We start from the raw sequence: 24,180 nt of genomic DNA, 5'->3' as shown, positions 1-24,180 counted from the left end.
TGTTCAGATCAAAGGAAGGGGACAATAGCAGAAACCTCAGAGGACCAGTATGGAACAGAAGGGGCTCTGGCTCTGGAGCCCGTGAGTTGTAGAATGTAGGAGTTGTCCTTTTGATACAGAGGTCCCATCTAGCAAGTGCTAATGGTACCTGTAGTGGTTAGCTTTGAGAAAACTGAGAATTCTGATGCTTGCAAAGCTCCAACTCACTGGAGACAACAGCCCCATGGGACATGAGATGTCATGGCATACTATCAAATTCTGGATTTATGTTGGCATTTAGAGAAGAGAGAACAATCATTGTGGCAAGCTTGTAACCTAAAGAAAAGAGTGAACTGCATATGAGTAATTTTTTGGGGTTCCTCAGGACACTCTACCACTGAGCAGGAGATGGGGTAGGGGCAAATGTGGGGTTGCAGGGTCAGAAGGGAGAGTCAAGGCAGACACAGAGTAGCTCTGCTGAAGATCAGAATATGTGAGACTTTAGGTACCTGGGCCATTTTCAGAAGTCTGACCTATTCTTAGTCCCAGTTAGGAGGGGGAAAAAAAAAAAAAAGCTAGAAGTACAGGGAGGGTTGCTGATTGGCCAAGAATGTTTGAAAACCTGAGAAGGTAAGGGGAGTTCTACCACATTACTGTGTATTTTGAAGGGAACTAGTTTTGGAGCTGTGAAAGGCATGAGTAGAGAGTCAGGTGGCCACTCCTTTTGTGGATTCCACAGCGTTCACATATGAACAAATGACTACCTTACAGGTTTTGCTGTAGCAATGGTAACAACTTGATTAAACACAATTTAGCAAACACCTTAAGTCCTTTACTTACTTGGACTTATCACAGCACTGAGAAGGGTGAGTTGAGCATGTTAGGAAAAGAGACTAGTAACCCACTCGAGATCTCCAACCTTGGATACAAATCCAAGAAGAATCTTCTTGTCTTAGTACCAGGTAAGGCCAAATGATGTTGAGGGCTCCTTTAAAACCCCTGATTTAAAAAAAAAAGTTTTGATCTTGTTCATTGAACCCAAGGCCTCAGGTTTGCTAGGCAAGCACTCTACTATGAAGTTATATCTTCAACCCAAATCCTAGGATTCTGAAGGCTCTGACTGGCAGATCACACTAAGCTATTTGGAAGGGAATGGAGATCAAGTAATGGAGACCTCACTATGATAATGTTTTGTGTCTGCAGGGGCATTGTGAAGTTGTTGTTTTTTTCCCCAGCTGGAGAAAAACAAGATGTAGCCTTTATTGTCTAACCCACATGCCTAGTGACAGGCTTGCACAGCTTTCCCCATCTGCCCTCCAGTCTTCCCTCTTTTGAGAGCTCTTGCCTTGCCCCAGGAAAGAGTGTCCTGGGTAGGGATGGCAAACATTCAGGTGGGACCTACAGAGGCCTAGGTGTGATGGAGAGACTGGGGCTACTGGGCAGAGAGAGACAAACACCCTGCACAGGCTATGCCTTGACAGGATGGAGGGGTCAGGAGGAAGAACTTTCCCAGCAGCTCCTTCTATGCCCTTTGTGCCATCAGCATCTCTCGGATGTTGTCCTCCGCTTCCTTAATGCTCTGCTTCAAGTAGGACTTCTTCTGCTCCAGCTCTTTAATTTTTTTCTTCTTCTGTTTTCTGTTTTTCTAACAGCTGGTTGTGAATTGCTTCCTTGGACTGTAGAGTAAACATTCTTCTTACACCTTCATACATGTTAGTCTCATTGACCAGTATCATAATCTCTGTGTCCGTAAGGTATGCATGCTTTTTCATTCTGTTAGCTGCTCAATCTGTATGTCTGCAAGCTTTACCTTCTGCTGAGTATCAATAACTTTGGCTTGAAGCTCTGTGAAGGCCTTCTTCAACTCCAGATCCACAAAGGCCGCCATATTGGAGCACTGAAGTTTTGATTAGAAGGGTTTAAATTTTTTTATTATTATCATTTATTACAATTTATTCAATTTGTATCTCAGCTGTGTCCCCCTCTCTCATCTCCTCCCAATCCCATCCACCCTCCCTCTTCTCTCTCTATGCCCCTCCCCTAGTCCACTGATATGTGAGGTCTTCCTCTCCTTCTGTTTGACCCTAGCCTTTCAGGTCTCATCAGGACTGGTTGCATTGTCTTTCTCTGTGGCCTGGCAAGGCTTATGAACAAGAGACTCCTGTGGCTCTTAGAGGTAAAGCTTTTCTTGGTAAGAAAGCTAATAAATTGCAGGCTTAGCATCTCAATACCTTCTGCTTTATTTTTTCCAGCCCCTGCCCCATGACTTGGGCTCATAGAAGCTCCAGACCCTGGAAACTTCTTGATTGTGTCTTCAGCTTCCTCCCTAGCTCTGCCTCCCCAGAAGGTGCATGACAATGGAGTCCATATACTCATCTGGAGAGGCAGAGGAATTTGAACCATTTTGTTTTGGGGTTAGGTGAGCCCAAAACAATACTTGGTTTCCCATATCATCTGCTTCTGCTGATGAGGATCCTACTAGCCAAGGGTAGAGTTCCTCATACTACTTCATGCTAACTGTGCATTTCACTGGAATAGATAGTCATTCTTTTTATAGATCCTGCTTGCTTTCTAAATGTTCATCCTGGCCTCCAAAGGAGCTGAAGTTTTCAGAAGGAGGTACTGTGTACTCCTTGCCTCTCACCGTGCAAGGTATTGGGGAAATTCAAAATGAGATGATTTGCCTTCAAAGTACAGTTGGCATTGCTGCCCTACCTTTGGCAAGAGCACAATGGCTTTAGAGGGTTATACTATGTAGAGGGCATCAGAGAGTGGAATTCTTAAATAATATTGCTCTCTCACCTTCTTTCTGCATGTAATCATGAGATTTTCTTACTCTGGTTAGCAGCACTCTCCTCCTAAACTTTAGAAGATACTTCACACCATCACACATTTTGTGGAACATTATGATATCATTATGTAAATATGCCTGGATATTGTCCTAAGTGATTGTGCTATCATGTTATAGATGTTCTATAGTGTCTCCCTTGTGCAGATGATGGCATTGACCCTGGAATTCTTGTTTCTGACCTAGCTCTTCAAGCTGACACTTGTTTGTTAAAAGACAGGTCCTGTGCCCAGACCATATGTGATAACTGTTCCCTCATCCTCTGTCTTAGGCTGTGGATCTGGAAATGCTTCAGGCTAAAGCAATATGGAAGTGAAAACTGAAGTTAGGGCTGTATGTATTCATCAGTCTTGATGTCTAGATCTGGCCTACTGAAACAAAGCAGAATTTGTTCTTTAATAGAAAAGAGACTCCATTTTAAAATCACATGTCACTAAGCTTATCTGGTCACATAGGTCAGCATAACTTGGAGAATATCCACATGTTCAGATTCTCTATGCCCTAGAGACATCAACCTGTACTCATAGAGACCAAGACCCTCAAATCTGCAGCCTGGTCTGTTCTATGGTATCAGCTGTAGTCCACTGTTGCAGAAAGGAGTACTGTTCTCTAGTTATGCTTTACATGACCCAGCCACACTCAATGTTTGCAAATTATTTCCATCACTAAAAGGACCAAGATTTTAAGAGCAGCCAGGCAAGAGGCCCATAGGAAGTTGCAAGGCTTTGTATCCCCTGTCCCTGCACAAGGGCCAGGTCATTGGCTCCCAAGTATCATAAGGATAGCAGGTGCTGGTCACCTTGGCAACAGGGGTTTTGCTGGTAGCCAAGGAGGAAGACCAGGGCAGGAACTTAGGTTTAATGGCAGTGGCCTAGAAGTCATAAATCCTTTGGCATCTTTCACTTTCACTTAAGGTGCTAGGAAGTAGCCTGGGCAGGAAGGGCACTTTGGAGCCTAGATTTCTGGCTTGAGAGACAGAGTGACTTAGAGAAAGTACCTCCTTAAAAGCAGAACACACTGGTCACAGTATCTGGTGTCCCAGTCCTGATCCTATCCCCCAACATGCCTCCTCATGATACAGGCTTTACCCATGTTTTACAAGGGGCTCTCGGTGTTGCTGAGCGCACCTTCATTTGTGTTGTGAATTCAGACCTAGCATGTCTACCCCACATAATTCATCACCCTGCTTTTGCCCTTTTGTCTTCAACTCTCACCTGTCTTGGGCCTGAACTTACTTGGTCTTGTCTAGTTAATTCTCATAAATAAAAAGCAAGGTGTTTTGTGTCTGTTCAGTACTTGGACAGAAGACCTGAGAATGCTAGGTATTGTGGGACTATTGAACAAGCTCTTCTTGTAAGATGTGCAAAACCGTCTTCTTCAATGTTTCTTTCCTTGCCACAATGATAGCTGGGATCAGTTGAAGTGCTATCTTTGGGTTGAGCTTTGGGCTCAGTGATTTTAAGAAAAACCACTGGTCTACAGATGAAATTGAAGTTAGAAGTGGAAAAGTTAATAGAGTTGTTCAGGTTTATATAACTAGTAAAGATAATGCACAAAAATTCAGTTTCAGATCTGTCTCATTTGAGAGTAGGGAGTTCTTAACTAGTCTGTGTACTTAAATGTTTATGAAAAGTCAAGATTGCTTCAACAGGCTACCAGTCTTCATGGTATCACTATTAACAATTCCAAGCACTTTTGAATATTTATAGCTCTAGGCTTTCCAGGTCTATGGACTAGATTATCCCCATTCTCCTGATTAGAAAATGAAGGCTTAGAAAGAACAAGGTAACTTGCTTTAGGTTGCATAGCTATGTAGTATAATTTGGGATTTAGGTGTAGGTTATCGCTAAAAGTCTTCACTCTAAATCCTTCTATTGTTGCCCACATAAAATAAAACTCTTTTTTTTTCTGTGCCTTTCTTCTTGCTTCCTTTCTTAGCTTATGATGCTTTTCATGGTTTGTTATTACTCTTCCTATTTTCTCTTTCAGATCATATCATGTCATGACTCTTCAATTTGTGCTTGCTTAAGCCTTATAATGATCCCTACTGCAAGTAATAGACCTGCTTTTCTCCCCTCTTTCTACCTTTTCCCTCTTTCTTTGAAGAGCTGGTTGAAGCAAGGCTTTATATATGCTAGGCAAGTACTCTGTCTCTGGTCTAAATTCAAAACCCCATACTCTCCCTCCTTTTGAGCATAGCACTATATAGCATAGGCAGATCTCAAACTTATGGTCCCCCTGCCTCTACCTTCCAAGTTATGGATTACAGGTTTGCACTATCATGCTGGGTCTATTTTATTTTTGACTGAAGGAAAGGAATAAGAAACCTAGAAGTAGACACATACATTGAAACCCCTACTTTATGACAGAGAGATGTATGTACTACTGAACACCAGGAGTAGATAGTCATTTTGATGAACACTGCTAGTTTAGTAAAATAAGATTTAAGAAAGAAATTAGTCTGGACTGTATAAAAAATAAATTCCAGTAAGAACACTGATACAAATATGAATGTTAAAATAAACATTCATGTACAAGCTAATAGTATCTTCATGATCTTGGATTAGACATATAGTTCTTAAAGATGGCACAGGGAGCCCCTCACTATAAAGGAAAGGCCTGATAACTTGGATGACATTAAAATGAGAAACTATTGCAACCTCAGTAAAAGGTCAAAAAGACAAGTAAGGTGGAGAATATCCATGTAGAAAAGCACCTGAGGATGAAAAATGTATCACATCTAGACTATGTGTTCTCCCAACAGATTCTTCAGAAAAAAAAAAAAAAAAAAAAAAAAAAAGACTCCCCCTTCCCAGCCCCAGTGAGCAGAAGAATGTACTGCACTTAGGATCGTGAGTCATAAGCTGTTTCTTCTACCATTTCCAGGTTTTAATGTGTGGGTCTTGGATTACTGGTACAGCCTAGTGGCTGGCCTCAGACCTACCTTTCTCTTCTTTATGGACACCAAGCCTTTCCCATGCTGCTTCTGTACCTCTTTTCTCATGAATACTACATATGTGTCTTTAACTCTCCTTTGGCTTATAAATTTTGATCAACTATTTAAAATTTTTTTTCTTCCTACCTTCTTTTTCCCTCTTCCTTTTTCATTTCCCTTTTACCTATTTGTTGAGCCTTAAATCTTTAGGTTGTAAAAAGCTACCATAAAATAGACTTTGGGAGAGCAAGCTTGTTCCATGGTACTTTGGAGGCAGAAGAAAGACCAAAAGGTTCATATTTACCTATAGAGAGGTTTGTTCTTTGCTCTGCTTTACATGTCAGAGTTATTGAGTCACAAAGAGGCAATACAGTATCTTGATTACAGTATTTTCTGTGGAGGGCCCTTTGCCTTAGGTAGTGCTAGGTTATAATATCCTCTTCCAATCTTATCTCCAAAGCCCTAATCAGACCTTCAGAGGACTAGCCCTCAGTGGGAGAGAGAGCCAGCGTAATAACATGATCCCTCTATACTTCTTGTAGGTCAAGGTGGACTACAAATGCTGGTACTTTAATGGTATTATGTCTACCTAACATTTTGACATGGCCTTCCACCTGCATCCATTATGGATTGATCTGAAAACTTGGATTACCTTTGTTTTCTTCAAATGGCAACACCAGTGTATTGGTTTTCTTTTGGGGTATATTCTTCATCTTATTGCACTCTTCTCTGCCAGTTCCTGTTCTTCTTGGCATTACACATTCAATATTGGACCCATGAACACCCTAGAAGTTTTGTAGGTATATGTGGACTCTACAACTTTTTTTTGGCAGTGTTTAAAAACTTGAGTTTAACATAAAGCTAAATTTCCCTTTTATTATGAAAAAAATGGCAGTCTGTACTCAGTGATCTCTATTCCCAGCTAGCCCTGAGCTCACAGAGCTGGAGGGGTTACCTGCAAGGACTGGCATATGTATTCTTGTTGGGACATTCTTTCATAGTCTGTTTCTCTTCTTCATTACTTGCCTGGCTAAGAGACATTGTAGTTGGCTACTTCAATACATAGATAGATAGATAGATAGATAGATAGATAGATAGATAGATAGATAGATAGATAGATAGATAGATGACGAGGAACTGGGCTTCTATGGGCTAGCCTATTAGTTCACTGGAAAAACAAATTCAAGCTTTTAAAGAGTAGCTTTTCTTAATCCCATAATGCAAACTTGAAAATGTTTATAGGATACTAAGCTGGCAAACCTGTCTGAGGTGTTTTCTGTACTTCTCTGTACAGTATATTAGCTTAGCACTTAGTAGGTACTTCATGAATCCTTTACCTTCTGAGGTCACCAAGTCACAGTTATTTGTCTGTTCCCAGGTTCTTAGCAGAAATGCCCACCACATTGTGCAGCTAGCTGGCTACCTCCACAAGAGATCAGATTTGTGTTTAGTTTATCTTGGATATGTACTCAAGCCCCAAGTGTATGTTAGCTTCCTGTCTCCTTTAAGGATCCAGTCGTACAGAGATGGGCATGATGGGAGAACAGAAAGGCAGCAGAGCAGCAGGAACCCTACTTTTGCCTAATGTGGCTAATGGAATTTGTGACCAGTACAGAGTTCATGCAATCCACACCTTGCATGACAAGGATAGGTCAAAGCTTTCCTCTGTCCCTTTAAAGAAAAAGAAAGCATTGTTTTGGGGGCGTTTTGAAAAGTTGACCCATATCCTTTGGAAGCCAGGCAAAGCTAACTGTGTCGGAAAGTTTGTTTAGTTCCCAAGGCCTGCAGCTATTGAGATGCTGGGATACCTGGAGCTATTGTTAAGGAGCTAACACTCTCCTTTTTCAGGTTCCAAGGAAGGTCTCTGAGGGTAGACGGCAGAAGGGATTATCCTGTCTTTGCTCAGGAGTTATCTTTACCCTCCTGAAATCAAACACTCCACGTAGCACCCTCTAAAACTGCTTTCTTGCAAGCTTCACTGTGCTTGCTAAGTAAACATCCACTCATGCTTTTGGAACTGAATTCATTTCTGCTTCCTGGTCATCCCCCTTTTGGGTTTTCTGTTCTTAGTACCCCACAGAATCAAATTCATGGAAGAAAGACCTAGAATTAGTCAGAGGCACCTAAGATGACTGCTTTGATCTCAATAAAATTCTCAGGAGGGTAAATGGGTTTGAAGGAGGAAAACTGAAACACAAGTTTTCCCACATAGTGTCATTATACTTCGCAAGTCACTGCTGTTGTTAAGCCAGTTCTCTGTGAAGATTTAATGATAGTCTTGTGGTGGTTGTCGATCACAGTGGCCTTACTCCTCTAGTTCTATGGCTGTGTATGTCCCTACTCTGATCCTGTGTATCTCTTCCTTGTTTCTCATGATTTACCTCTTGTCACTTCCACTCACCCATGACATTCCTATTGCCATGGCACTGAGCTGCCACATCATTCACCAAGTTCTTGGGATTATAGGTTAACTCTGTGCTGAGCCTACTTCCCTCTAGTTCCGCCTTCTGAAAGAGAAGGCTTTCTGGCAGAACTCTTTGTTTATTTGACCCTGGGTTCATGGATAAATCAGGAATGTCCTGACATGAATTTAGGCATGTTGTTATTGTTGTTGTTGTTGTTTTCCTCCCCATGGAGAAGGAAACTCTGGCAAATGGGGATTTAGGTAAGCAGAGGACCTTTCTGGAGGACTTTATTTAAGTGACATCAAAGCCTTATGCCTTTGGTCATCAGACCAGTAGGTAACTTCTTTATTGGCATACTCTACCCTGCAGCCCACAAGGTGTAAATTTGAAGCACTTTTGCCTCACTGGGAGCCTGGCACAAACGCCCTGGGCTTCTTTTTAAAATCAGGGAATACCAATTTGTCTTCCAAGTGGTCCTTCTCTCTGCTGGCTGAAATGTTGCCTGGGGTAGTTGTGTAAAATCTGTGGGAGAGTGGAAGAAGTGGTTGCCTGGCCTCTTGTTCATTGTCCTGAAAGTTACAAGACCCTGATCTGCTGTACTTTATGAATCAGCTTACTGCCCCAGGACTTGAACACACATAAAACATCTGGTTAGAGGCTTGTATAGAAAATACTTACGTATATGATGATTGGAACATGAGCATTGTTGAGTGTGTCTAATTACATAGGGTTCATTGGGTTAGTATCTGATCTGTTCTTGGAAGCATTGTCAGTTAAGGGGGATGTTAGAAATTCTGTGTTTTGCCACTGTTGAGATATGTCACTATCCTAAAGTAAATCCTACCTGCCTTTCAAGCATCAGTGAAATACTCTCCTTCTGGGTTTGTGGGTGTGCCAAACTATTGCCCAAGGACTGAGGGTTGGCCTGGTGGATATTCATCTTGGTTGGTTACCCATCCTGAGGGAAGAACCAGGTATTGGCTACCTCAGGTCCAGGCTTGGCCGTCACTCTGTTGTCTTTTATGTTGTCAGAAGGTTCTTCTTGGGAACAAATGACTCAGCAATAAATCTTAGACTGTGTGGCCTACATGCCTTTTGGGAAGTAACTGGACATGCGTGTCTAGATCCTACAATTCTGAACACTGAATGAATAGAGGTATATTACTCTGGATTTCTTCAGGCTGCTATTTGGTTTGTTTTTTTAAATGCCTGACCTGATAGAAGGATCTCATTTGTGGAGTAAACAGGAATGTTTTAATTATGCTTTTTTGTTTGGTTGGTTGGTTTTGGTTTTTGGTTTCTGGGAACAGGGTTTATCTGGGTAGTCTTGGCTGTCCTGGACTTGCTTTGTAAACCAGGCTGGCCTCAAACTCACACTGATTCCTCTGCCTCTGCCTCTGGCTCTGCCTCTCTGAACACAGGGATTAAAGGCATGTGCCACTATACCTGGCTTAATTATGCTTTTATTCTTAAGAAATTCAGGATATGAAAAAGGTCTTGATTCCATGTCCCAAAACAAAACATAAAAGAGAAAAAGGCAAAAAGAAAAAGGCAAAAATAATGCCAAAAAACAACCATGGCTATTTTTGGACTTGTCTGTGGCAGAAAGAGTTAATGAGATGGTTAATTTCATGGTGAAGACGAGTGTAGCCTATGGCTAGGAGAAACCCATATGGCTCAAGAAAAGATGATGCAACATTTAGTACAGGATAGCCCTGGCTGAGCCCTTAGGGCTGCCACTCAAAGAGTTAAAGATAGTCTTATTGCTGTGAAGCTCAAAGTGAAGAAGAGAGGCTGCAGAGATAGGGACCTGTGTGTTCCAGAACTGTTAGGTAGGAAAAGGGGGTAAGGAAGGCTAAAGAGTGTGGCCAAGAAAACAGAACGTAGGTCCAACTTTTTTTTTCCTTGTTTGACCAGCCTTGGCACTGCCCTCTGCCTCTCCAGGGGAAAAGCTGCAGTTCTGCTCCTGCAACACAAGGAGCAGACTGGAGAATTTAGATCTGCGTCACAGAGCTCAGAGCAGAGAGAGAGAGAGAGAGAGAGAGAGAGAGAGAGGGAGGGAGGGAGGGAGGGAGGAGGGGGACAGAGGAGAGAGGGGGAGAGGAGAGAGAGAAGGAGAGAGGGGGAGAGGGAGAGAGAGAGAGAACGCCAGCATGAACACACAAGCTGTCGATAGATCTGCTAACAGCAGCCGTGCTGCAGCAGAGAGAGAAATCAAGAAACAAGTCATAGCAACACTGGGCACCAGGTTCTGCCAAGCGTTCAGAAATCTATTGGGAGCCAGAGGCCTCTGGGTAGCCCAGGCTAAGATGTCACGCAAGGTGGCACGGGCAGTTCCCATGAGGAAGAGGAATGGGGGCAGGAGTGGGTACAAGAGTTGGTGGGGTGGCAGGAGAAGACTTAATCAGAGTGGATTCTGGAACATTCAAGACTGCAGCACCTTGTATCTGGACAGGGATTTGGGTCTGCGCAGGAGACGACTGGTGGTCCAGTGGGGCTTAAGGACTTGATGGCGTAACCCACTTCTTCCCCCACGTATGTATTTCCTGTGATAAGGGCAATGTCTAGGATATGTGGGTACTCTGTTTTTTCTCACCTTCTTTTTTGCTTTTTGCTCTTTTTCCTTGGAGTGTTTTGTTTTTGTTTTTTTTTTCTCCTACTTTTAATTTTTTCTCCCTTAGTGTCAGCTTAAGCCTGACCAGGGTAGAGGAGAGGAGTGAGTCATCCCCGGCTTAACCTCCCACCCTTTACCCTGCTTTCTTCTGGTGGACAGAGGGACTGGTTTTCCAGGTTGTTTGAGTGTCAGTGTCCATCTGTGCTGGTCTCGTGGGGAAGGAAAAAGGGAGAAGTGACAGAAGGAGGCAAGAGGGACTGTTTTTCCAGGCATGCCCTTATTAAAATGTCTAGCTTTTGGGCATCTGTGATGGTGGAAAGAATAAGCATAGGGTAGGGTGTGGGCTGGGAGACGTGGGGTGACACTGGTAGGTTGTCATTGCGTAGTTGAGAAAAGTGGGGAATGGTGACGCAGTCACTGTTGCATCTTGTTAAAAGCTCTGTGGGCACAGGTAGTGAGGCTCCTGGGATCTGTGGGGCCAGCAGAAGGGTTAAGGATGAGCCCAGGTGGTAAGCTAACATTTAAAGATTAAATGTCATCCTTTTGGCGTTGGAAAGTTGTTTACCTTGCGTTCTCTGTGTCTCCATGTTGGCTCCCTTCCAGTTCACATGTGATGGCCTTCCCTGTACTGCTGCATCATTAACTAAGTGACTGAGCTATTCTTCCATTGGCCAGGGGCGGGCTCTTATTTCAGACACTTCCTCTCATTGGTGGGAGGGCCAGTGGCAGGTGAAAAGCTCTTTTTGATTGGCTGAGGACTGGGTATCAAATCTGAATTTGCATTTCACTTGCTTAAAGGGGAGGGGGAGAAGCCTAGCAGCTTCTAAAACCTCTTTTAGGGGTGTGCGTAGGTGCGTGTGTCTGCCTGCTTCAGACTGCCCACTGGAAGCTTCTTCCTTTACCTTCTTAAAAAAATTCAGTCACTATAAAGAATGCTTAGAATGCCCCAAACTTTTTTTTTTTTTTTTTTTTTTTGAGGGAGGAGACTTGAGAGAGGATTGACCAAATTGGAAGAAAATATTTGTCCTCTGCTTTGGTGTCAGAAAAGGGAATTTTCCAATCTGCCACACCTCACTGTTGCGGCAAAAATAATTCTTGGCTCCCCTGGAAACCATCGGGCAAGGTAGGACAGAGCTTCTGCTGCTGTCGCCGGAACCCTGGGCTTCGCACTTAGTGGGCTGTCCCCAGGTGAAGGGATCTGCACTGATACTCTGGTCATCCAGAAGTCCTCAGATCAGTTGCAAGAATCTGCATTTTGGAAGTTGCTGCTACCTTGTGCTTGGAAAGGTGAGGAATGGGGACTAACCTCAGGGTATGCTTGGGAACCGGCTGTTGCAAGGTTTCCCGAAAAGTGAGTGGGTAGAGGTTTGAAGGACTCCCATTAGAATGATTTGTCAGTCTAGGGAACCAAGAGATGGAGAATGAAACTGGGGCAGCAGCAGCTGTCTTGTATTGGGGGAGGGAAGCTGAAAAATTAGAGTTCTGGCATCCCATCTTGTCTCTCATATTTGTGGGAGGGGGTTTGCTGGGCCCTGCACCATGCACAGTAACCCCACCCATGACTGCGCATCCAAAGCAAGAACGCAGTGCGTCCTGGGCCTCTGGCCTGGGACAAACACCTCCCTCCTTGTTATATAACTCATGGGTGGCCTGTGCCTTCTCAAGCCTTTGCAACTCTACCTCCCCAGCTCTTGGGACTTGCAGCCGAGGGTCTGCTAGGGAGCAGTGGGAGGTTCCCTCCCGGATGGGCTAGCCCTTGTCCACTTAGTGACCAAATTTGAGTACAGAAATGGTTTTCTGTCTCATCTGGAAACATGGGCCCCAGAATACCCTTCTGAGTACCTGTGTCACCTATGATCCCTGGGGCTTGGAGGTAGGAATGGTGTCCCTTTCTGGTTTGTGGGAAGGACTTTCTGAAGGAGAATACCTGACAGTATTAGTATGAGGGAAGGTGAGAAAGCCTGTTGGGAGGGGGTTGGCCATTTCCCTTTCTTGTCTCTAGCTTTCCTTTCCCTGACTGGGTTCACAATCTTTCTAGACTCCTTTGAGGCTGCCATTTTGAAGGTGTCTCTGCTGGTGTTCCACATGGTGGCTGGTACTGGTGGTTTTCCTGGCCCTGCTATGCTAGTTCCAAGGAGTGGGTGGGATAAGAAAGAGGTCTCTGGTAGAGGAATGCAGGCATTGTATAGATATGTGTAGTTATGATTGCTGCAGTGAAGGTGGTCTGGAGGCAGAACTGCCTGGTTACACCCCGGGTCACAGCATTGGGTGGGGGCCTAAATAGAAGCCTTCTGGGTCAGGATTCCCCAGCTTGGGACCCTAGCTTTACAAGAAAGCACTTGGCTTTCCTGCCTTAGTCAGCCTGAACCTCAGAAATGTTCCGTGAAGTGCCTAGTGTTGGAAGCTCATCTCAGACCTAGGGTTTGTGTTTTTTTTCAAATAGGCTCTGTCTCTGGCAGCCTCCACATGGGGACAGGGGGTAAGGTCCACAGCAGGCAGCAGCATTTAGTTAGATGGCCCTGCCTTTACTTCATGCCCCCTGCCAGGGCCACAGTTCTATCTGCTCTCCTTTAGTGAGGCTTCCAGCTGCCCAACCCTTTCTAGGCCCTTCTGCGGATAGCGGCCATCTTGTCTTCCTGCTCAGAGATTTAAAATGGTTTCCCATCATTTTCAGGTTGAAATTCCTCCCATTCAGTACGGTACTCTAGGCTGTCTGCAAGTGGCCTTAGCTTTCCCAAGAATCCATCCTCGGGTGAAAACCAGACCACTTATATTTCTCTGCTTTTCTTTTCTCCCTATTTTTAATACTGGCATTTTTCATGCCTTCTCTCTGCCTGTTGCAGGCCCACTGTCTTTATGGACTTCTCCCTGAGCACCCTCTAAGAAGAAATCCCTCTAACCACTATTATGAATCTTCTTTCTGTCATGGTATTTTGTTGTGTGTGGTTCCATGTGTTCTCTATCAGAGTTTGTGTCCCAACGAGAAGCCTGGAGAAGGGGGAGGAAGACATCCCTATTCAGAGCCTCTATTGCCGGATGCCTTAGTAGACACCTCATGAACTGCTACGTGTTTGTTTTTCTTTTTATTATAGCCCTTTAAGGAGAATCCTGTGGGGCTGGAGAGATGGCTCAGCAGTTAAGAGAATCCTGTGGCTGATAGGAACCCCAGCCTTCCAGTCTTTTTCCTCCATGTTTACAAGATGTTAGAAGGTGATACCCTCAAATGTGACTATTTTAAGGATATTGTAAGTCTCTAATGCTATGTTAGGTATTCAGCTGGTCCATACCTACTTTATAACATTCTCCTTTTCCTTCATGGCCAGGTCCATCAAGATGATGTATTTTTTGTAGTTGAAATGAACAAAAACCTCATTACCTGCCTTCCTTCTGGAAGAGCAGGCCGAAGTGGGTAGGTAGAAACAACTGCAGAGGAGGGTAAACCCAGGCATTGAGGTAGGTATAGTCATTGGACTGTCATACCAGGTCTGTACCCCAATCTCAGTTGGGTGATTTTAGGCAGATCATTCTATTTCTTGCCTAAGTGCCCTTAGTTTGTGAAGTAGAACCTCCCAGCCTGTTCATAGGAATGCCCACTGGCTGAAGCTCTCTTTCTCTGCCTAGAGACTTAATTGGGGATGTAAAATGAGAGGATAGCAGATGACTAGCAAATTAGCGGAGAACCATATACTTCTGTGCTATCACAGCAAGAACAGAAAGGAGGATCTCAGTAGTTTGACCTCAAGTCTACAAGGTGGTGGTGTTCCCCAGAGGTGAGTACCCCTTTGTTTCTGAAGGGATGAGGTGGTGGTGAGGGCTGTTGGTACAGAATGGGGGTTAAGCAGGGAGTATCTCTGAAAGCCCTTTGATGCTGTATTTCTTCCTCTTCTTGCTGAATCTTACCAGTGGCTGCATGCTTCCTGATGTTGTTGAGTCCTATGGGAGGGGAATCTGAGCACCCAGATGCCCCTCATCACCAGTTCTGGGCTGGAGCTGAGAATAATGACGACAGCCATGTAAATCCTCTGTAGAAAGCAATCTGTGCCCTGGTGATGGCTGCTTTCTCTCTCTGTCTCTGTCAGTCTCTCTCTCTCTCTCTCTCTCTCTCTCTCTCACTGGAAGATGACTCAGTGTAGTGGGAGCTGGGAGATGGAGCTCTCAGCTGAAGAGCCAGAATGTTCTGACAACATGAAAACAGGAAAAACATCTCATTGAGGCTCTGGGCCAATTCTCAGCCTTCAATCATTTTTAGGAAGGGCAGGGTAGCGAGAAACCCACTACTGGGCTTTGGGGTGAAGAGACACCAGACACCTCACAAAGGGCCCTGAGACCCTTGGATTTTAGATTCAGAGGACAGAGAGCTGGTTGTGTTATTCAGTGAGCTTAGAAAACAGTACCATTTTTTCTTTTCTTTCTTTCCTTCTTACTTTCTTTCTTTCTTTCTTTTTCCCTTCCTTCCTTCCCCCCTCCTTTTTTTCTTTTTTTTTTTTTAATTTCTCTCACTGGTCCTCAGCGATAGACATATTTACAGAGCCAGATACCCCTTTGAGATTTCTCAGCGAGTCTGTCTGTGATGGGCTGGGTGGTCTTGTTAAGGATAGGTGACTCCTACTTCCTAAGAGAGGGCAAGGAGACGTGATACTATAGTCCCCTGGAACAGTGCTCCAATGGAGGCGTGATACCTGAGTACCCTTCATCTTTTGAGCTTTGTATGGACAGTAGTCCACCTCACTTGCCCTAACCTGAAGGCAGTGCCTCTGTAGTATGTTAGCTTCCTCTTTCCTTGTGGTGGCATGTCATTTCATTTTTCTCGTTTCCTCTGAAATGAATTCCTGTCCCCTTTCTTCCCAACCCCTTTAGCACATTATCTGGTAAGTTTGGGGTTCTAGGCTTTTCCTGCAGCATTGTGCTAAAGACATTCAGTTCTCCTGCCCCACCCATCATGCCTTCATTTCAATTGTATCCTGGTCGAACTAGTACCCTTTTCTCTCTGTTATCCTTGGCACAATTGAGGATGAGGAACAAACAATTTGTTTGGGGATGGGGGACATTCTGGCCCTGAGCTCCATCAAACTTTTGCTGGGCACCATTTTTAATTCTTATATTTTCTAGCACTGATTTTCATGTAGACATTTGCTACCTGAATACCTCCTCTTCCAAAGAATCACCCGGAATGACTCATTTGGGATCTCTGGGAAGTGTGTCTCTTGGGCTGGGAGCCAAATGGGGGCAGGAAAATATGACTGAGGTTACAGCAGAATGGAGAAGAGCAAGCATAGGAACTAGCTGTATATACCCACAGTGCTCTCAAAGGTATCTGAAATCCTTAGCTTTTGTATCTGAGTAGAGAGCACTTGACTAGAAAGGCTGCATAAGTGTAGGAGTTGGGGGTCATACTTCTAGGTTCTGAGGTTCGGATATCACGAAAGCCTGAGTGCCATGTTTCAGAGAACTCTGTTGCCTCGGGTTCACTTGTCAAAAGGGTGGTAAATAGGTATTACTGGTTCTTCTCCACATTGCTCTGCCCAGTGTTATCTTGAATCTGCAACCTCAGAGGGCTGTTGTTCCAGGGGCTACATAGAACTTCAATTGCAGGTCCTTGCTTGATTGGTTTTGTGATTCAAGCCCAGCTGATCTACCTTCCTTTATCATCCTAACAGAGAACTCTACAGAGTACAGCTCCATCTGTAAGTAGGTAACAATCTCTTGGCATCGCAGGCTCAGCTAAGGATGATGTTTGTGCATCTAAGCCATTACACTAGAGCAGTTTGCTTGCATTTTTGTGGAACAGAAAAGAGTTGCTGCTTGGCTACCTGCTTCCATGGGTAAGTGTTCATCTTCATTCTTAAATGTGTTTTCTGCTTTCAAATATGCAAAGTATTAAATAGGTATTTGTAATCCTGGGCTGCCATACATTCTTTCCTCTCCTATGTGCCCTACCCTTTATCCTTCGGAAGGAAAGGCTGGAATTCAGTGCTCAGCCACTATATATCTTCCTTAGGCTCACACTTTAGAAACCAGTTTTCCCTAAAATGGATCCAGGAGCCATGTCTTTGTGAAAGACCCTGGTGCACTCACTGTGTCCAGCTTGTGCTGAGGCTCCTAGCTGCCTGGCTACATGATGGTGGGCCTTGCCAGCATGTGACATAGATCTGCCAAGTTCTAGGTCCAAATTTCTAGGCTGGTAAGAACCTCAACTATATATAGCCTTGAGCTAAGCAGTTCTTATCAGATGTGTCTACACTTCCCTGTGGGAGAGAAGTACTTCTATCATAACCACAATGTGAAGAGTAGTTATCTCCAAGGGCTGGAAGGTGTATATGTCCATATCAGGCTTGGGTCAGCCATACTTACTCTTCTTTTTTTTTTTCCTGTTTCAGATGTTGATAGATGACAAATCATGCTGGATGTGATTGCTGAAGTGGGATGAGGCCAGTAGGATTTCCTTAAAGAAGGAAAGCCTTGAAGCACTCCATGTGGCCAAAGGTGGTTATGCCCTTCACCAAATACCAGCTTCCACTGTCTCCTGTTTCCTGATTGACTTGCTCTGCTCAAGGATATTTTTTGAGCGTTCTACACTCTTTTGGACCCTTTACTCTCTGTGCTTTCCTCTACCCCTTCTCCTTCCCTTTGATTTTTTTTCTTTAGGATGAATGAGAACATTCTCAGCTCTTAGTCCAAGAGCCATATTTGTTCTTTCTCTTCTTTGTCTTTACCCCCATTTAACAAGGCAGAGAGGGGTAGTTGTCCTGGGAAGGAAGGTAGGTAGGGAATAAAAACCCATAGTGTCGGGTGGTAGGGCATGGTAGGTTAGATAGTCTTTTCCTTCTTGTAGGTACTGTTGAGCTACTAATTTGTGTGGGTCCTTGAAGTCAGGTGTATTCTGATGTAACATGGACCTAGTCTTGTTAGTGGATTAATAGCTGATTAGAAACTAGAGGCAACAAAGGAAAGGTCTAGTCCTTCAGATGAAGTGTGGCTGCCCTCTAGATCTGTTCCCTCAAAATATACCATTCAGCACCTCCAACAATTGTCCTTTTTTTCCATTCTTCCATTCCTAGCTTTTCTGTGAAAGGATAACTAGCAGAGTCCTAGCATAAGGGCAGCCTTCTCAGCTAACTAGGCTGTGAGGTATTTGGGAGATATCTGGGTAGCACCATAGACAGGGTATGGCAATAGCTAGGTACCTAGACTTCCTTGGCTGCTGACATCTAACCTGAGATTATTCAAGGTTTAGCTCCCCATATCATCCCTGAGGTCCTGGGAGCTTCCGAGGATACATGCTCTTTCCTTTGCAGAGCGGGCATGTGTCTTACTCTGGACATACTGAGCCTTAAAGGGGCATAGGCTAAGACTGGAATCTAGAGTTTAGACTGGGCTGAGCAGTAACTGAATTCTGGATTTTTCCATACTTGAGATTTTCCTTTGAATGAATCTTTTTTTTTTTCTTTAGGCTTTCAGTTGTCTTCAAAGTATCTCTAGGCACTTGACAGGGAAGTGTTTTTCCTCTGCCTTAAAATAATAGCAATGTTGAGTTAAAGTGATGATGTCCCTCAGAACTGGGAAGACAGACAATCCCGTTGTAGACACAAACCAGAAAGCAGACAGAAGGTTCTTGCTATGACTTTTAGAAGTCTCTGTCCATCATTGCTATAAATGTTCTTAGCCAGTAGGGCCAGTGGGAACTGACAGCCAAATGTCTAGGGTCTAAGAAGAAAAGGAATAATCTTAGATAATTCTACTAGGTACCTGTGGGATCTCAACCCCAGCCATCTCATGCAGCTACTCTGCTGACATTGTATAGATGTATTTATCCTTTCCTGCCCCCCTCCCACTACTGTCCAAGGAAGACTAATGAATCCCACCTCACATGTTTATTGTCTTGTCTCTCTCTTTGAGGCAAGCTTCTGAGATCCTTGCCAAGAAAGGTCAGTTTGGATGAGTTGTCTGTTATTTAAAGGAGCTAGATAAATTGAGTCACTGCCTAGTGGTGTGTGAGGGACAGCTGGGGATTGGAGGGGCTGAAGTTTAAGAGATAAGTACAATCAGCTCTGCAGCTGGAAAGCAGAAAGGAATAAACCTAATTCTTCAAGATGAGCCCTACTGGAGGGCTGGAGCCAGATGTGCTTAAGCACCTTAGCTCTAGTGGGCAACATATTCTTAGGCCTGACTCTGGTGACCTCTGCTACCATTCACAGCCTTTGGGGGATTGGGAAAATGTGGGAAAACAAAGGGAACTTAGTTTTGCCTCTTGTCACACAGCTGTCTCTGTGAATGAATTAGGGCTGTACCACCTCACCCATTTCTCTCTTTCAGACTCTCATCTAATGCCTTGCCCCTAGTCACCAGCCTCACTATTGCTGTGTGACAGGCAATACCGTATGTTGCCAGCCAAACAGGCAGTACAGTCAGCATGCCTGTAACATGCCTGGAACATTTTCCTTGGCCTCTGAGTCTCTAAGTTCTGGAAGACAGCTGTGGTACTGAAGGCAAAATGACATAGCTGTAGAATGCAGGATACCCTACCCAGGGCCCTGATTGGTCCACACTATCTGGGTTCCACTGAATCCTTTTTTTACTGGGGCTATGAATTGTTCAGTAAATATCGTGGCTCTATCCTCTGGCTTGGATGTGTTCCCAACACTGCAGCCTAATTTAGAAGATGTGAACTCTCACAGGTCACTTTTTTATACTTATGGCCTGCCTCAGGGATAAGTAAGAGATACTGCTTTTTTAATCAGCCTGCCACTGTGGGAGGCCCTTATTTTCTGGTCAGTGGCCATGAGAAAAGCATACACTGGGTTTGGTTATTTGCTGGCTCTTCCAACTGCATATGGGCTGATAAGCAAGAAAATACTCTTGAGGCCTAATAATCTGTGCAGATCCTGATACTGTGGAATTATGCTTGTGTGAGTAGAGTACAGGAATAGAATGAAGGGAACCTTATAGGGCCATGGTTCTTTGTGGTTGGATAATAGAAACAAGCCATGAGGGTGTGGGAAGATGTATCCAAATGGCTAGATGCTAGGCAGGGTGGAACCAGGATGAATCTCTAAAGAGACAAAGAGATGTCATCACATATCTTGGTCTCCATATGCCATCCATGGAAAAGGAAACTGCCCTCCAACCCCGGTAACACAGATATTATATACCTTTTATTGTTAGTGAAAATGTAATGATTAAGTGAACTGACTTAAATGAAAGTCACACAGTTGATGAGTGATGTTGAGATTTGATTCAGCACTTCTGATTCCAAAGCCCTTCATATATATTTCCTATGGAAGAGGAATTACATAGCCTGGCTCACCTTATCGACCTCTTCCCAGGTAAACAAGTTCTGAATCCTGAAGTTGAATACATGGAACAGGAGTTTTTTTTCTCACTGTTAGGCTGAAGTCAGACATTTTTGTGAATTAACATCCTCAAGAAATTATATAATCTCCAATGAAAGCAAACTCTGTGTCTCAGTAATGCTGTGCACATTTCCTTTTCTGGATAGGTGAAGCAAATGTTATTTGGTGTCTGTTGAATGGTAAATCAATTCCCTTCTATATGTTGCTGCATGTTCTAGGAGCTGGACGTTCAGAGCACCATTGTCAATAAAATAGCAATATAAAATACGCATTAGCCATAGTTAACACTGTGTGTGGATGGAAGAGGAAGATATCACTCATTGAAAATATGGTGATTAATTTCTGTCATATTAGCACTCAGGAGGCTAAAGCAAGAGCCTTGAGTTCCAAGCTAGCCTGGGCTATATAGTGAGACTCTGTCTCAAAAACAAAACAAAAACAAAAACGCCCCTCCTCATCCCTCTCCTCCAAAAAACATAGTGAGGAGAGAGGAAAGAAGGGGTCCAGATGCAGTCTCCTGGGAAACCATGTTAGTTGGGGTATCTTCCAAAAGGTTAGAAAGGATACTAACTCCTTTTTTCCCTAGGCATTAAAAAATCCTTCCAAGTTCTCTGTAGGTCACAGAATCATGTTCTAGGTTAGGAATCAAGGTGGGAGGAGAGGTCAAACTCTGAGCCACTAGCTTAATGTTTTCATTTCATATGGCTGTGCTTAGCCATTGTCTTCTTCCTTCAGCCCTCATCAGGCATCAGCTCCATGCCTCTCATCTGTGCATCATGGGGAGCAATTCAGGCTAGGTCTTTGCTAAGTCACTAAGTATGTACCTGCAGGAGGCTAATTTGAATTGCAGTCTCTGCTGGGACCATGGTTTCTGCAGGAAATGGATAGGACCAGATTGGGAGAAGTCATATTATGTTAGATGCTTTGTATACTCTGTACTCTTAGGAGATCAAGGCCAGTAGTGCTAAACCCTAAGTGCTCTGCTCCATATGCTCATCTTCAGGATTCAGAACTTGTTCACCTGGAAAGAGGTGGCTAAGGTGAGCCAGACTATGGAATTCCCTTCTCTTTGGCCTAATAATGTTGCTTGGACTTCTCAAAATATAGGAGCTGTCATTGGCTGAAGGAGCCAGAAGCTGCATAGGGTATGTGTGATTAGGGGTTAGCAACATGGGTAGGTAGGTCAGGGAAAATGGGTTTATGCTGTTTTGTGTTCATGCTATGTCCTCAGTTTACTTGTCTATGAAACAGGTTTTGAATGAGGATTGTGTTAGAGCCTGTCCTGGATGTTTGTGGAAGTTTTGCTTAGCTAGAAATTTGGGGCCTGGAAAATGAACCTAAGTTGCTGAGAGAAGGGAGGGATCTTGAAGGCCAAAGAGCTACTAAGTTTTGTTCCAAAGTGGCATCCTAATGCTAGTATGAATGATAGTTGGTGATGGGTTTTAGAATGGGTTTTTGGATGGGTGGTAGTGAAGAGAAGGGGTTAACTGAATGAAAGTATCTACTGAGGACCTACTAGGTGACAGGATATGACATCTTAGAGACAAGTAGGAGATGTGCATATGGGAGCTGGTTGTAGTGCAGGGCTTTGATTGAAAGACCCTATATGTTCAAGAAAAGTATTCTATTCAAGGCCTGACCCTGTGCCAAGAGGACTTTGCATTTATTTATCCTCCTTTTATTATGTAGTTAGGCCTCTTGCCTATCTGCAATGTGACAAAAAAAAAAAAAAAAATCTCCAAAGCTGCCTGGGTAGTAAATCCTGAGCCAAGGAATATGTGGAGCAGTCTTAAGGAGCCTTAAAGTCACTACACACTGATTTTTTCACATTAGCTGGTTCACTGGGTCCTTGCAAACCCTGAGCAGAGATGCAACATTGCTGTTATTGTGACTAAACTGAGCTAGAAAGATCCCTCTCAGGAACCGATTGCTTGTTCATAGCTTTGGATTTCTAACCTGGGCTCCTGCTCCAGCTAGACCAGGGGTTGGAATAGAGCATTGAGGTCCTTAGCAGTGTTCTGGATCTCTGAGACATTTTCTTGTGCTAGCTAGTTTCTACATCTTGACTAGAATGTTCCTGGAGACATTTTTGTTAAGCTATTCGACAGCTTTAAAGAGATTTTCCTGTGAATTCATGCATACTTCTGTTATGTGTTGCTCACTGAGAGAGGAATATTCACTGTGGCATCTTTGAGATTTTCCCATTCTATTTTTGAGGAATGCCTGGAGCTTTCTCAGTATGTGTGTTGTGTTTGTGTTACCTGTTTGCTAGCTAACATGTATCAACCACTGGAAGCACTGGCTACTGTGCTGTATAGTTAGATGCTAGAAATACTGAAGTCAGCTCAGAACCATTGCCTCATAATCAAGTGGAAGAATAGACCTCCCCTGTAGAGCAGGAGTGATGGTCCCTAGGCTTCTTTGAGTATTGAGTATTGATATTCTTTGAGTATCCCCAAAACAGTCCTCATTCTTTGAAGGGGTGCTGAAGTTGAGTATTGGGCTGTATCACCTCTTGGCTATTCAGTGTCTAAGTGACCTTTATTTTTATAGACCCAGGGCTTCAATAAATGGCTATAGAGAAGTGCTTGCTTCACTTAAATGGACTTGGGCATGAAGGGTTATACTTCCTCTGCTAGTGTTCCCTTCAGAACAGTTGAGGTTGGACAGGATCAGTAAACATCTGTATCTGTTTATAAATGTCTGTCTTTCTGAGTTCCATAAACAAATACCTGTTTTTGAATGGGAAGGTACATAGGAGCACTTTTGATGGAGAATGCCTTTAGTAGCCTTCTATAACTTTGTCCTGTATTAGAGCTGGTTCTTTCTAGTTCCTTGGAGAATGGAAAAGAGGTATATCCAACCCAAAATATTGAGAGAAATTCATGTAGATGTCATGAAAGGCCTGTTTGTAACTTTGCTGAGTTCCCAAAGAAGGATAGAACTTCCTGAGGAGCTATTGGCTGCTCTTGTCAGGTCTGTCTAATTCTGAGGCTCTGGGACTTTGAAATCATCCCTGAAATTGTGTGGTCAAGGTATCAAGATATAAAGTGGCTCCTTGGTTCTACTTTATATCAATCCTGGCTGCCTTTGTGGCAGTCCTTAAGGTGGGAGAGTATAGGAGACAATGTAGGCACAGAACCTGAGACTACAAACCATTTTACTTTACAGAGAGAATTTCTGCTACTGAGATTATGGGAATTGTTGTTAATTCTTACATAAGTAGAAAAAGTATATGCTGTCTCATATTTTCCAGGGAAGATCTATTCTATTCCTTTATTTGTATCATTTCTACCTTGGACCATTCCTCCCAGTGAAGGGGACTCTTGACAAGCATTGTGGATGGTAGAGGAAGCAAGATTAGATGAGATTTTCTAGGAAGAAGGTAGAAAAAGAGTTTAAAAGTAGACCCATAGCCCTGCAAGTCACAGGCATTGTCTGTGGTGCTAAAAGCTTAGGTGTGGACATACTACTTAGAGGAAACCCAGAGTGTGAAATAATTAGTTAATGACTTAATGAAAGTTGTTTAATTTTAAAATTTTTATATTAATTACAGTTTAATAACTTTGTATCCCACCTGTAGCCCCCTTCCCTCATTCCCTCCCAATCCCACTCTCCCTCCCTCATCTCCTCCAATGCTCTTCTCCAAGTCCACTGAGAAGGGAGGTCCTCCTCCCCCTCCATCTCACCCTAGCTTATCAGGTCTCATCAGGACTGGCTACATTGTCTTCCTCTGTGGCCTGGTAAGGCTGCTCTCCTCTCAGGGGTAGGTGATCAAAGAGCCAGCCACTGAGTTCATGTCAGAGACAGTCCCTGTTTCCCTTACTAGGGTACCCACTTGGATACTGAGCTGCCATGGGCTACATTTGTGCAGGGGTTCTAGGTTATCTCCATGCATGGTCCTTGGTTGGAGTATCAGTCTCAGAAAAGATCCCTGGGCCCAGATTTCTTAGTTCTGTTACTCTCCTTGTGGAGCTTCTGGCCCCTCCAGGTCTTTCTATCTCCCACTTCTTTCATAATATTTCCTGCACTTTGCCCAAACTTTGGCT

General features: G+C 43.8%; 1 pseudogene; it reads right to left on the bottom strand.

The window, feature by feature from the left end:
• Positions 1-1,460: 1,460 nt before the first annotated feature.
• Positions 1,461-1,867, bottom strand: LOC129678465 (prefoldin subunit 1-like; annotated as a pseudogene).
• Between the last annotated feature and the right edge of the window lie 22,313 nt (positions 1,868-24,180).

This window comes from Psammomys obesus, unplaced genomic scaffold (genome assembly GCF_907164565.1).
Source record: "Psammomys obesus unplaced genomic scaffold, mPsaObe1.curated_primary_1811, whole genome shotgun sequence".
In the NCBI taxonomy this organism is placed as follows: domain Eukaryota; kingdom Metazoa; phylum Chordata; class Mammalia; order Rodentia; family Muridae; genus Psammomys; species Psammomys obesus.
This window is presented reverse-complemented; position numbering and strand designations above follow the sequence as displayed.